This window comes from Hippoglossus stenolepis, chromosome 6 (genome assembly GCF_022539355.2).
Source record: "Hippoglossus stenolepis isolate QCI-W04-F060 chromosome 6, HSTE1.2, whole genome shotgun sequence".
In the NCBI taxonomy this organism is placed as follows: Eukaryota; Metazoa; Chordata; class Actinopteri; order Pleuronectiformes; family Pleuronectidae; genus Hippoglossus; species Hippoglossus stenolepis.
This window is the reverse complement of record NC_061488.1, coordinates 25,503,634-25,517,963: the sequence shown is the minus strand read 5'-3', so window position 1 is coordinate 25,517,963 and position 14,330 is coordinate 25,503,634. Positions and strand designations below refer to the sequence as shown.

At 42.6% G+C, this 14,330-nt stretch overlaps 1 protein-coding gene across 1 annotated transcript in view; it reads right to left on the bottom strand.

Moving 5' to 3' along the window:
* The window catches only part of LOC118110947 (tumor necrosis factor receptor superfamily member 14-like), a 48,358-nt gene that overhangs the window by 9,384 nt on the left and 24,644 nt on the right, over positions 1-14,330 (bottom strand). The gene's annotated exons all lie outside the window — the stretch shown is intronic.

The following is a 14,330-nucleotide window of genomic DNA, read 5'->3' as shown; positions in this document are numbered from 1 at the left end:
TGTGGTATTTTGACCAAAGTATGTTACAGACATTTCATTAAGACCCCAAGGAACCATATCAACTTGTGGTAAAATGGGCATGCTATGTCCCCTTTAAGGGACACGTCATAGAAGACAACACACTATCTGTTGCACTGTTTCAGTTCCAGCAAACCTATGGGGCCGATTTATCAGCGACCCCTTAACAATCTACTGGTTCACTCCTGCTCTTTATTATACAACATTCAGAGGTTATATAGAAATTCAGTCTGCTTACCGTCGTTAATAAGATAAGACCTTCTGCAGGTTCCGTCTGTAGGCAGTTAGTTTTCACTTCACAGCGAAGGGCGGGTGTTACTTCCTGGATCAGTAAGACTTCGGGAAGTTGGAAACATATTCACAGATTCGAATTTCCAGGATCAATAAGTCATGAGCGAAACCTTCTTAAATCACACACCACGCCTCTTTCCCAGTAAGGTGGACAACAGGCAACACGCTTACTTTAGTCAATACGAGCTGTCCTCCGAGCTGGACACAGAAATAATGTGGTCTCAGTATACAGCCGTAAGACGAGTGCGCAGGGACCGTCTGCAAAGTGCAACACCGAAAAGAGATGTTACAAAAATAAGTGTGTTTCTCACCAAAATCACATCACACATCCAGGGTCTCCTGTTTGTTGTACTACAATACTTATGTATTGGTGGATTCTAAATAGAAGCTAGAATTAATATTTTCTTTTATTTATTTCCTTTGTCGTCTAGAAATGTGGTCTCAGTATACAGCCGGACGAGTGCGCAGGGACCGTCTGCAAAGTGCAACACCGAAAAGAGATATTAATAAACTAGTCAATAACTTCACTCTGTATTTTCTCACCAAAATCACGTCACACATCCAGTGTCTCGTGCTGGTTATACTACAATACTTAGTTTGGGAAAATGCACTTTTGCTTAATTTTCGCAAAACCATAAAAACATATTTTTTTTTAACAGAATCAAAGAAAATCTCGAATTAGAGATTAATAATCAGCTCTCTTTCACAAGAAACCTGACTGTTTGACAGACTCTGACCCTCATAGGTGTTCACAGTGTGATCTCTGCATCTGAGGAAGCTGCTTTCTCAACATGTTCTTTTATCTGTGAATGTGCAGCAACTGGACACTCAGAGCTGCAGGAGTTCTCTGCAGCCTCAGATGCATGTAGCTTCATAAACGGGCTCTGAGCCGCTGAGTCCTTGTGCCAGGCTGTCAACCAGCCACCGCACTCACAGCAGTGTTAATTTTGTTGACGAAAACTATGACGAAAAATATTCGTTAACGACCTTTTTCCCATGACTAAAACGAGACTAAGACGTGACGAAAACGGATCTTTGAAAATAAAAACTATGACTAAATCTATTTTAACTTTCGTTGACGAGACGAAACGAGACGAAAATGTTGGTGGTTGACTAACTCAGGGGTTCCCAAACTTTTCAGCCCGCGACCCCCAAAATAACTTTGCCAGAGACTGGCGACCCCCACCTACCCTGGATGTGGTATATAATGTTGCGCACAGCCACGCACACGCACTATTAGGCCTATGCAAACACGGGCATTAATACAACACAAAAGAACAGCAGCCTTACAGCCATGCTATTATTTTATAGCAATTTAAGAAATAGAATATAACCAGAATACAGGGAAACTCCCTGTATAAACAGCAGGGCTGAGTGAGCACATGCTGTAAGTATAAAAAAGTGCGCAGGTGATGTCTGTGCGCGTCTGTGCGCGTCTGTATGCAAAACGAGCAGCAGACACCTTATTGCTGCCATGTGCAAAAACTTTAGGGTTATTTATTTTAGCCTAAACATTACTTTAATTTCTTAAACTCACTATAGGTGGGCAATATGCATGGAGCAGAGCATGTCCATTCTCGGCTTTATTTTGGAGACGGCGACTCGGAGATCATTCTCCACGTTTAGCTGCGCTCTGTATTTATTCTTTATGTATGTTAGGGCTGAGAAAGTCTTTTCGCACAAGTACGCCAGCCTTGTTAACCAGTCAGGGTCAGTGAGGTGGTCAGCGAAATATGCGCACCTCGTCCCGCAGCTCATACAGGCGGCTCAGCACATCTCCCCGCAAGAGCAAGTCTGATATTGAGTGGACGTGTTTTTATGTAGTGGACCATTTTTATCGCAATGTCAAGAATATGTTTAAGCTCTGGTTCAAGTGTTTTGCTTGCAAGAGATTCTCTGTGAATAATACAGTGTGAAATTTACGTGCGGCGCCACTTGTAAGACCCTCGCTTTCAGTCCTTTCTTTTCCCAGCATCGCTCCAGCCCTGTCCCTACACACACCAATACAGTTTTGGTTCTTCATTGGTTCACCAATACAGTTTGGTTCTTCTTTTAGTTTTGTAAAAATGTCCTCACCTGTGCACGTCCATTCCGGAGCGCGGAGCGCGGAGCAAAACAGCATTACGTTTTCCGTCAAAACTGTATCTGATGAAAACAAGCAGCTGGGCAGAGTTTAATATATCTTTGGATTCATCTAACTGTAAAGCATATTTCCCTTTCTTAACTCTATCCAGCAGCTGGCACTTTATGTCCTGGGCCATGTCGGTGATGCGCCGGGCAATAGTCCCGTTAGACAGCGGCACTGATTCCAGATCACGGGCTACTTTATCTACAGCAGCGGGTTTAATTAACGTTTCGCCGATTATGTGTGGCTTTTTTGCCTGTGCAATTAAATATGCCACATCATATGATGCCTTTTGAGCTTCGGCTGGGATTGTCTGTTTGTTTAGTAAGGACTTTCTTTTGGCCTTGCAACTCTCACTCGTTCCGCTAATGTGTTAGATAACTCATCCCTTCCTCCTACATACGTCACATCCTATAGACCTATGCTAGGAGGGATATCTAATGGACAACCTAAGTACTGCAAGCTAGAATATTATGCTGTTGTAGACACAACACAGGGGGTACCTGGGCCTGAGAAGGGAAGAAAAGGAGTTTAATGTGGCTATTAAATGTGACTAAAACTAGACTAAAATCTAATTAGTTTTCGTCGACTAAAACTAGACTAAAATGTTCTGAGTTTTCGTCGACGAAAACTAGACTAAAACTAAGAAGGATAAAAATGACTAAATGTGACTAAAACTAATATGCATTTTCGTCTAAAGACTAAGACTAAGACTAAATCAAAAATAGCTGCCAAAATTAACACTGACTCACAGTCTCATTCACAGCATCAGAGCTCTGGCTCGAGCGGAACCCGGCGCCTCGGTGCGAGCGTAATCCGGCACCGCTGTATCAGGCCACTGCTTGTCTGTCCCAAATGTCCACACTCGAAACAGTTAAGACTTCCAGAACTGGCGTACACCATGTAGTGACCTTCACCGTGTTGGATTCTGAACAACACCTCCAGAGTGTGTGTGGGTGAATCCATAAACATAAAGCCTTGTTCGCCTCAGGGACGGAACGTGCTTCAGTTCCGGATCCTTACAGCCCAATCTCAATGTTTTAAACCTGCTTGAAAAATGTCCCAAGTCTGCGGAGACGACTGTACAGGTGCATCTCAATAAATTAGAATATCATGGAAAAGTTTGTTTATTTCGATAATTCAATTCAAACAGTGAAACTTATATATTTTATAGATTCATTACACACAGAGTGAAATATTGCAAGCGTTTATTTCTTTTAATTTTGATGATTATGGCTTACAGCTAATGAAAACCCAAAATTCAGTATCTCAGAAAATTAGAGTATTGTGAAAAAGTTCAATATTGTTGACTCACGATGTCCCACTCTAATCAGATAATTAACTCAAAACACCTGCAAAGGTTTCCTGAGCCTTTAAATGGTCTCTAAGGCTGGTTCAGTAGGATACACAGTCATGGGGAAGACTGCTGACTTGACAGTTGTCCAGAACACAGTCACTGACCCCCTCCACAAGGAGGGTAAGCCACAAAAGGTCATTGCTAAAGACGCTGGCTGTTCACGGAGTGCTGTATCCAAGCATATTCATAGAAAGTTGAGTGGAAGGAAAAAGTGTGGTAGAAAAAGGTGCACAAGCAACAGGGATAACCGCAGCCTTGAGAGGATTGTGAAGCAACGGCCATTCAAGAATTTGGGCGAGATTCACAAGGAGTGGACTGAGACTGGAGTCAGTGCATCAAGAGCCACCACGGACAGACGTATCCAGGACATAGGCTACAACTGTCAAGCCACTCCTCGTGTCAAGCCACTCCTGAACCAGAGACAACGTCAGAAGCGTCTTGCCTGAGCTAAGGAGAAAAAGGACTGGACTGTTGCTCAGTGGTCCAAAGTCCTCTTTTCAGATAAAAGTAAATTTTGCATTTCATTTGGAAATCAAGGTCCCAGAGTCTGGAAGAAGAGTGGAGAGGCACAGAATCCAAGTTGCTTGAAGTCCAGTGTGAAGTTTCAGTGATGATTTGGGGAGCCATGTCATCTGCTGGTGTTGGTCCACTGTGTGTTATAAAGTCCAAAGTCAACGCAGCCGTCTACCAGGAAATCTTAGAGCACTTCATGCTTCCTTCCGCTGACGAGGTTTATGGAGATGCTGATTTCATTTTCCAGCAGGACTTGGCACCTGCCCACACTGCCAAATGTACCAATACCTGGTTTAATGACCATGGTATCACTGTGCTTGATTGGCCAGCAAACTCGCCTGACCTGAATCCCATAGAGAATCTATGGGGTATTGTCAAGAGGAAGATGAGAGACACCAGACCCAACAAGGCAGACGAGCTGAAGGCCGCTATCAAAGCACCCTGGGCTTCCATAACACCTCAGCAGTGCCACAGGCTGATGGCCTCCATGCTACGCTGCATTGATGCAGTAATTCATGCAAAAGGAGCCCCGACCAAGTATTGAGTGCTTATATATATGAACATACTTTTCAGTAGGCTGACATTTCTGTATTAAAAATCCTTTGTTTTATTGGTCTTATGTAATATTCAAATTTTCTGAGATACTGAATTTGGGGTTTTCATTAGCTGTAAGCCATAATCATCAAAATTAAAAGAAATATTTCACTCTGTGTGTAATGAATCTATATAATATGAGTTTCACTTTTTGAATTGAATTATCGAAATAAATGAACCTTTCCATGATATTCTAATTTATTGAGATGCACCTGTACACTAAAACGACCAAATGTTATTTCTTTCCATTTTCTGTATTTTTTATATATTTTTGACATTTGAGTTAGTCTTAAGATCTATGTAAGTTCATTCAATGAAAGATGGATGTATATGGGTTCATATTGTATTTTATTAGAAACCATTCCAATGAACTTCTTACGAAAACAATGGATGGGAAACCCAGAGACCTCGCTCATCAGATTAAACAGACTCAACACTGGTTTGGTTGTTTCTGGAGTGAGATTATTGTAGGAGAACAGTATCCAGCCCAAATATTCATCCTAAAATGAAAAGCTGAGTAGTCTGCATCTGTTAAGGTGGAGCTACACTAGTGCTGCCCATAGTCAGGCTTCTTCTGGGCAGCCCACTCATTAAGGTTTTTGTATTTATTGTTTCTTTAATTCACAACTGCTAGGAAATGTGACTGAAAGTGCAGCTGTCAGAATTCTGCTGACGCTGATCAATTATGCAGATGGAAAAATGAATGAAACAAAAAGAAAACAAATATCTCTGGGTGAAAAAGTGCTGTCAAAGACAAAGATATCAAAAGTGTTTGTTGTGATAAGAGTCAACAGCGGTGTTGATGTGCTGTAAACAAAATCATATGATCTCCGAAGAGGAATTAATACGCTGTTGTTGTGAACTTGTCTGAGCAGGGAATCTCCTGCTGGGTTGTGCATGTGTGAAAGGAAAACTTCAGAGAAATTCAGGCCCCCAATTCTCCGGAGATACTCCGCAGAATCTCATCCAGTTCTTCCCACAATGCCCTGGCAAGCCAAGTAGGGTTGAGTGAAAAAAATCCTGCCTCTCCTTCCTTCAATCTAAAGATCACTTTACATTCTTCTGACTGGCTGCTACTATCCATTCTCATTGCTTTTGCCGTTGCCCGCTGATCTTTCTCTCCTTCTGACTCCTGTGATGAATTTACTTTATTTCTCCTTTAGTTCTCTCGTGCTCTCGACAGGGTGTGTTTTCAAAACTCCTTCAACTCCGCTGCGTGTGCTGCGTGGTCTCTGATCATGAGACAGAAGTTTGGCGGTGATAGGACAATGCACAGTGGAGTTATGACAACATCGTCTCCTTTGGCGAAGGATGATCCTTCGCCGCACCTCAATGTTTACACGGTTTGAGGAAATGTCACAATTCTGACCATGGTCCAATGACTTGACTGAGCTCTTTTGAGCTGTTTATTGTAAAGTAGCCAGGAGCAGTTCATCAAAGTATAAAACATGTCACTTCCTGAAGCCAGCAGGTGGCGCTGTGATTTTAAGTCAACATTTCTGTGTAGATGTCATCAGGCCGGGACTCTTGTCTTACATGTCTAGTTTGGACTCGATTGGACCATGTATGTCCGAGAAACAGAACCTCGTGTTTTGACGGCGTGTAATCAAACTTTGACGCCACGCCACGGTCACACATCGATCTTTGAGTTAGTTTTTATCTCCATCTTGTTGTGATGACACTCATCTCAATTTGAAGTTGATCTGATGAAAGCCCTGGGACAAATACGTCAAAGTAAAAATGTGGAATATGGCCAAAATGGCCACTAAATGCAAAATGGCGGACTTCCTGTTTGGTCTAGCATATCTATCCAAGAGACTTATTTGTTTGTTATGAAACGACACATGTCCCTATCGATTTTTTAACATGTCGGCCAATCGTAGTGCCGGGGCTGCACTTTAGGGGGCGCTAGTCAATTATTTTGCCACGCCCATTCCTTAAAACCATATGAATATTTTCAGGGGGGGGCTGTTGATACACAAATGTAGTTTGAGGGAGACTGAAGCATGAACACTGAAGTTACAGCAATTTCGTGTGTCGCGGCGAGTTGTTGAAATTTAACGCCACGCCACTATTATGGTGTTTGACGAAAAGTCACAGTAATCTTATGCCTACATTATCAATGTCTTGAGACCCATTTCACACAGTTTGATATGGTTGCGGTTAGTGGATGAGGAGGAATACTTCCAAGTGTAAGACATGCAAAAAACAAGACACTTCCTGTTGCCACCAGGGGGCGCTGTGATTTTATGTCATGATTTCTGTGTAGATGTCATCAGGCTGGGACTTTTGTCTTACATGTCTAGTTTGGACTCGATTGGACCAAATATGTCCGAGATACAGAACCTCGTGTTTTGATGGCGTGTAATCAAACTTTGATGCCACGCCACGGTCACACCGTGTGATGACAAATCGATCTTTGAGTTAGTTTTTATCTCCATCTTGTTGTGTTGACACTCATCTCAATTTGAAGTCGATCAGATGAAAGCCCTGGGACAAGTTCGTCAAAGTGAAAATGTGGAATATGGCCAAAATGGCCACTAAATGCAAAATGGCGGGCTTCCTGTTGCGTTTTTCATAATGCTTCTTGAGCCTTTTTTGTATGACCCGGTCACGATACACTTGGCCTACGTTTTTTGTGAAGATCGGTCAAAGGGAAACCTAGGGGCTGCGTTCCAGGTGGCGCTGTTGAGCCATTTTGCCACGCCCATTTCAAATGACTCCAGAATACGTACATTTTCACCACTTTCTAATTTTCAGCAAAGTTTCATAACCTTTTGAGCATGTTAAAGCCCTCAAAAAGCCAATTCATTTGGGTTAGAATAATAATGAATTCTCATATTGCTAGTATCTTTGTCTCTTTCTGCCCATTCCGTTGTCACTCTACTTGAAATGTTACACACCGTCTCGTTCTCCATTTACAAAGCAGAAGTTTTGTAGATTAGAAGTAGAATCCATTGTTTCACCTACATGTGCTGATCTATCCAAGGAGCGAGGGCCCTTTAATACTCCTCGCACCTTTAACTTTACATTGAAGTTCTTAAACCATCATCAGAAATACAACTTTTCATCACTGTTGGGATAGAGTCGTGATTGCCATTTTGTCTGTGATTCAAAGTTTGAAAATGGTCTGTTCATGTTTGTTTACACCCTCCATGTCTTTTGTGGGTTTTTTTTTTATGTGCCTTTTACCAAATAGAATTTTCCTTAATCTTGTTGATAATTTGCAACAAGAATTTGATCAAGTGCCTTTCTGAAAAAGATCTAAAACTTATAAAATGTTATGTTTCCATGTAAATAAACAATGTATTTCATTGGCTCTTTTTGTGAATGTAAATCAACGAAATAACCAGTGTCTGCCTGTGGAATTACAGGATTTAATCTGAATTTGTTTGTTCTCTAAAGCTAATGTCCGATTTTTCCTCTTCACATTTGCAGTATGTTGTCCAACATCAAAGTTTAAAGGTTAACACTGCATCAAATGATAACATGAAGTCAGCTTAGAATCATGTTGAAAACTAAAGAATGTTAAATGTTAAATTTGTTCAGTTTGATATCTTTTATTTCAGACTGTCAATTGTTGTATGGTCTACGGTTGTAAAATAATCAGATCATTTAAGTCAGATCAGTTTCACTCGAGTCATTTTGTGTCATGAATGGATTCATATAGAGACAACTAACTAACATTATTACGCTAGGGTCAGGCACCTCCTCACTGGTTGTAAAATAAGTATCTCCTAAGGTAGGTATACGTTGATACACAACCAGATAATGCCTTGCAGCAACACTAGAAACTAAGTGAACTGCTACCAATGCCTTGCCATCCAAAACATCGAATGCAGTTTAAAGGACAACATTTATCCGCGAGAGGGAACAGGGAAAGAGAGGGCCTCCTCCACTGGCCAGTAGTGGTCAGTTGGAGCAAGTCCGAGACTGGGAGATGCTGGTGGATGTGGGCCAGCGACTTACAGTCCCATCACATATTGTCACTACCACCCTAAGACCTGACCTGATAATCTGGTCTAATACCCTGTGCATCGTTTACTTTTTAGAATTGACAGTACCCTAGGTGGATAATGTTGATGAAGCGAATGAGAGGAAAAGGCTGTGGTATGCAGACCTTGCATTTGAGGCACAGCAATGTGGTGTTGGGCCATGGTTTTGTGTGAAACCACACTTCGGCCTACATGTGCCATCAAAGCCTGAAGCAGCATGTCCCTCCAGGACTCCGTCTCCCAGGGGCCATTAAAAACCAGAGCAAGGAACTCAATGTCCCAGAGGGCATCAACTTCACACAGAGGGGTGGAAACCCCCCCCAGGGACACAGGTTTCAACTCCCATTGGTCACTCTGGACCCCATGACCTGTGAGGTCACCGGGCCAATATAAGCTAGGTTCTCCAGCTTCTTCTCTCTCTTTCTAAACTCCCTCAACGGGGAGAAGGCTGTCGAGTCTCTTTCTAAACTCCCTCCAAGGAGAGAAGGCTGTCGAGCCAGTTCCTGCCTCTGTCTCTTTCTACACTCCCTCCAAGGAGAGAAGGTGGTCGAGCCTCTTCTGCCTCTTCCTACAATCCTTCTACAGGAGGGAAGGCTCTGGAGCCTCTTCTGTCTCTTCCTACAATCCTTCTACAGGAGGGAAGGCTGTCGAGCCTCTTCTCCAGCTCACATCTTCTCTTCCCATCCAACTCTTCGAGAGGAGCACAAAGGTGCAGCTTCCAGCTCATCTCACCAAGGAAACCTCCTCGCCCTCCAAGCTCTACCAACGTCCTAGCAGCGACTCGATGTCCTGCTTGCAAACTTCAGCCAGCAACTGAACTGAACTCAACAGAAACCAGCAAGACGACACAAAACTGCGAACTGCACAGCAACTTCCTTTTTCCCCTTTCCACGGACTGGTAACACAACTGGGCTTAATAATTATACTAGGCTAAGCAAGACTGTTTATTCGATTCTGTGTGAGGTTTATAAGTTTGATTTGTGGTGTTGTGATATTTTGGGTACAAGTTATTGAGAAAGTAATGTTAGTCTGTTATGCTCTTCACAGTCTTTCGTTGCATCCAATCTAGTAACTTCCTCTAATTTGGCACACACACAGACACACGCATAACTCTTCACCTCATTATCTCTACAGGTCGTAAACATTCCAATAGGTGGGGGAAGGGTGTTATCTCTTTGGCCAGCCACCATCTTGAAAGCACGCTGACTCACACAGACACACACACATGTATACACACATACATTAATTGTTATTTAATTAGCAATTAGTAATTTTTATTTTTAATAATATTTTTTTCCAACATTAATGGCGTCCCTGGGTGGGCAGAGTACAGTTGGCAAAATTCATAATTATGCAACATTAATTGTTTTTCCTCTTCCATTTTTGGCTAACATAAATGGTGCCCCCGCGTGAGGGAGAGTACAGTTGAAAAATTCATGATTATGCAATATTAATTTCTTTTCATTTTTGGCCAACGCTAGAAATAAGTGGAATTTTGAATTTTCAGTCAAGCCAAAGGTTTGAATTCAATTCCACTAGTCTGCCACCGGAGTAGACATTCAACCGTATTTACAAACAAGTGCATTGTGGTGAAATTTAATTTATTCATAAATTAAATGTTTATTAATAATTAATTATTCATAACTACCATTTTAGGTCCTCATAGTGTTACGCTAAAAGATTGCTATCGTTGCTAATAACTCCAGTTGAATATTCGTTGTTGAAATTTTAAGAATTTCTTTTAACATTTGAATATCACATATTCAATGTTAACTGGTCAAGCTGTGAAATTTCCTGTAACTGTTAAGTGCTTTTGAATTATGACATAGCGCGCCACCGGCCCTATGTAACAGAGCTTGTACCTGGCTGTTACTGCCAAGCATATCAGCCCAAGTTGGATAAGAGAACCTGAGAAAGAGCCACAGCGTGCTTCCAGCCCTGTGAATTTATAGAACCCCTAACTGTTACTGCCCTGCATATCAGTTAGTGATTAAAAGTTTGGTGAACTGTTTAACCCACCATAGTTTTGGTTAGGCTAGTGTACAATCAAATCCACACTACAAGGTGTCTGCCAGTGCAACACCAAAGCCAACCACACTGCTTTTTGATTTATAAACTTGTAAATCTAATTTTCAATTTCAGAACCAACAATGGAGAACCCCTGTGTAGAACAATTTGTTTCTTCCCTAGCACAGAGCCTGACCCCTGGCTATCCTGAATTCATCAGCAAGTTGAACTTCAGTGAGTGTAATAAAGAAATATATTCTCTACTTAATGACAGGTGTGATGCACAAACAGCATCAAAGGGTCCATTGTTGAGATCCATGATTCTAAATTTCCACAGGCAAATCAACCTTGCCTGTCAGAGCAAAGCAGCTGTGGAACAGGAGGTAAATGCCCTAAGAGCGCAAAATGCTTTTCTTTTCCAGGAGGTTCAAACTGCTAGTAAGAAAGCCCTGCACTACTTAGAGGACCTGCACTCAGCAGAGTCAGATCTCATTTCACACAAGGAGGAACTGTTAAAACTTAGATTAGAAGGCCCGGCCTCACATCAGTTTTTGAACCAATGCGATTCTGGTTATTCCGATTCACACTCCTCCGATAGTGTACGGTTAACTCCCTCTTCACTCCCAAGATGGGACAGAATCCCATCCGACCCGAAGTCTTTGGGAATTAAATCACCTCCTGATCCTCCACTGACAGGAAGAGGTAACAGCTTCCTAACTTCCCATCTCCCTGACTCTGATACTGACATTGATGACATATGTAGTTTATCTTCAAGAACACATTGTGCCTCATATTCTTCTCATTCACGGATGCATGACACATTTTTCCGTGCACAACTCTCCAAAGGGGGGACTTCAACATTTCAAGATGTTTTAGCACCTCCCCCTCAACCAGAGAGACCTGTAGCAGGTGATGCACGTGCCCGGACCTCACAGTGTCCGTGCTTTGATTTGCTTGAGTTTCTAGCTAAAGATATTGAACAATTTGATCCAGACAACTGTGATAACAATATTGATAATTACTTTAGAGAACTAGATCTCAGCTTAAGTGATGTGCCAAATGCAACAGAAAGAGAGAAGGTTAGACTCGTGTTAAAAACCAGCTCTACAGCTGTTCACAAGTTTATTCAGTCACTTCCTTCCAGTGTCACAAGTAACTACACAGAGCTCCGTCAAGCACTAGTCGAGGAATTCTCTTCTACTGCTGACGAGATAACATCCATTGTTACAGCATCCCAAATTAAACATTCACGTCGCGAAAATCCCAAAGATTATTTTCGACGTTTGAGGCATGTTTATTTTCAGGGAAAGAACGCACCAGGCCTAGAAGAAAATCCCACCTTCAAGTCCATGTTCTTACGTAACTTACATCCATGTATACGCACACATGTTGTACTGATGACACAGCAAGGAAAACCTTCAATGCAGCAGATCAGGAAGATGACACAGGTGGCTTGGGAAACCGTTATCACTTTCAAGGCTACAGTAGGTGCAACCGAGCCCGTCAAAATAAACAGCACGGTGCCAAATTCATCCGCTGCCTCAAAACGTCACCCTCAAAACAAAACGAAGGGGGGTGACAACAGGCAGCGTAGGGACACAGAGCGTATCCGCCATGTCCACCCACTTCCCAGAGATAGGCATTCCCACAGTAGAAGCTGTAGGAAACCATACTCTGAAATTCTGGCCCAGACAACTTACCACTGCTCAGAAGATGACGACAGCGTCTCTGAGTACAGTTTAAAACATGGTTATGACCGAGCACACAGTGACAGCGCCTCTGAAGTCCTCCTGGACTCTGGCTCCCCAGAGCGTTACGGCCCTGAGCCACGACACAGGCGATCCAGAGCTCGCTCCTCACGGCAATAACCAACACAGTTAACCCCTGGACTGACAGTAGGTGTTAAGTTTCTTGCAGTTAATAGGAAAACTGTTTTGTTAGCAACAGCAGCAAACTCCAAAACCTAAATTCTGATTAAACTTATATACCACTGCCAACTTTGTAAATATGTTTGGATCGACTACTTTCCATTTCATACTAATGAAGTCCATACCACACATGTTAGGACATTAGCATATTATTACAGAAACAATGATACAGTCATTTGGATTTTGAGACTTTGAAAAATTATGACAACCTTCCGCAGAAAAACCTGCTGAAGATTAAAATTGTTAAGTCTAACAGATCAGACTGAGTACTACATTGAGTAGGATCCAATGAGTGAACAAAACTCTTCCAGAACAAAACTCTTCCAAAAATGACCTTATCATTGTACGTGCCACTCTCTCTGCATCTTATCTTACAATTTACAATGTCTTATTTCTTCCTTTTTCTCCCTAACCTAGTTAAGAGCACAGGTTATTCATATTGTACTGTCATTGTAATCTGAATTATTTGTCTAATTTGAATCTTGCTTAGCCAAACTAGATAGTATACACAAATGCCCAGATGTGACAATCCAAATGAACTGACAATTGACTTTTCCAGCTTTGGACTAAACATGTTCAAGTTCGCCCTCAGGAACCCACGCCAGGTGCGATCCTGAGAACGAAGGGGGATGTTGGGCCATGGTTCTTTATGAAACCACACTCGGCCTACATGTGCCATCAAAGCCTGAAGCAGCATGTCCCTCCAGGACTCCGTCTCCCAGGGCCATTAAAAACCAGAGCAAGGAACTCAATGTCCCAGAGGGCATCAACTTCACACAGAGGGGTGGAAACCCCCCCCAGGGACACAGGTTTCAACTCCCATTGGTCACTCTGGACCCCATGACCTGTGAGGTCACCGGGCCAATATAAGCTAGGTTCTCCAGCTTCTTCTCTCTCTTTCTAAACTCCCTCAACGGGGAGAAGGCTGTCGAGTCTCTTTCTAAACTCCCTCCAAGGAGAGAAGGCTGTCGAGCCAGTTCCTGCCTCTGTCTCTTTCTACACTCCTCCAAGGGGAGAAGGTGGTCGAGCCTCTTCTGCCTCTTCCTACAATCCTTCTACAGGAGGGAAGGCTGTGGAGCCTCTTCTGTCTCTTCCTACGATCCTTCTACAGGAGGGAAGGCTGTCGAGCCTCTTCTCCAGCTCACATCTTCTCTTCCCATCCAACTCTTCGAGAGGAGCACAAAGGTGCAGCTTCCAGCTCATCTCACCAAGGAAACCTCCTCGCCTCCAAGCTCTACCAACGTCCTAGCAGCGACTCGATGTCCTGCTTGCAAACTTCAGCCAGCAACTGAACTGAACTCAACAGAAACCAGCAAGATGACACAAAACTACAAACTGCACAGCAACTTTCCTTTTTCCCCTTTCCACGGACTGGTAACACAACTGGGCTTAATAATTATACTAGGCTAAGCAAGACTGTTTATTCGATTCTGTGTGAGGTTTATAAGTTTGATTTGTGGTGTTGTGATATTTTGGGTACAAGTTATTGAGAAAGTAATGTT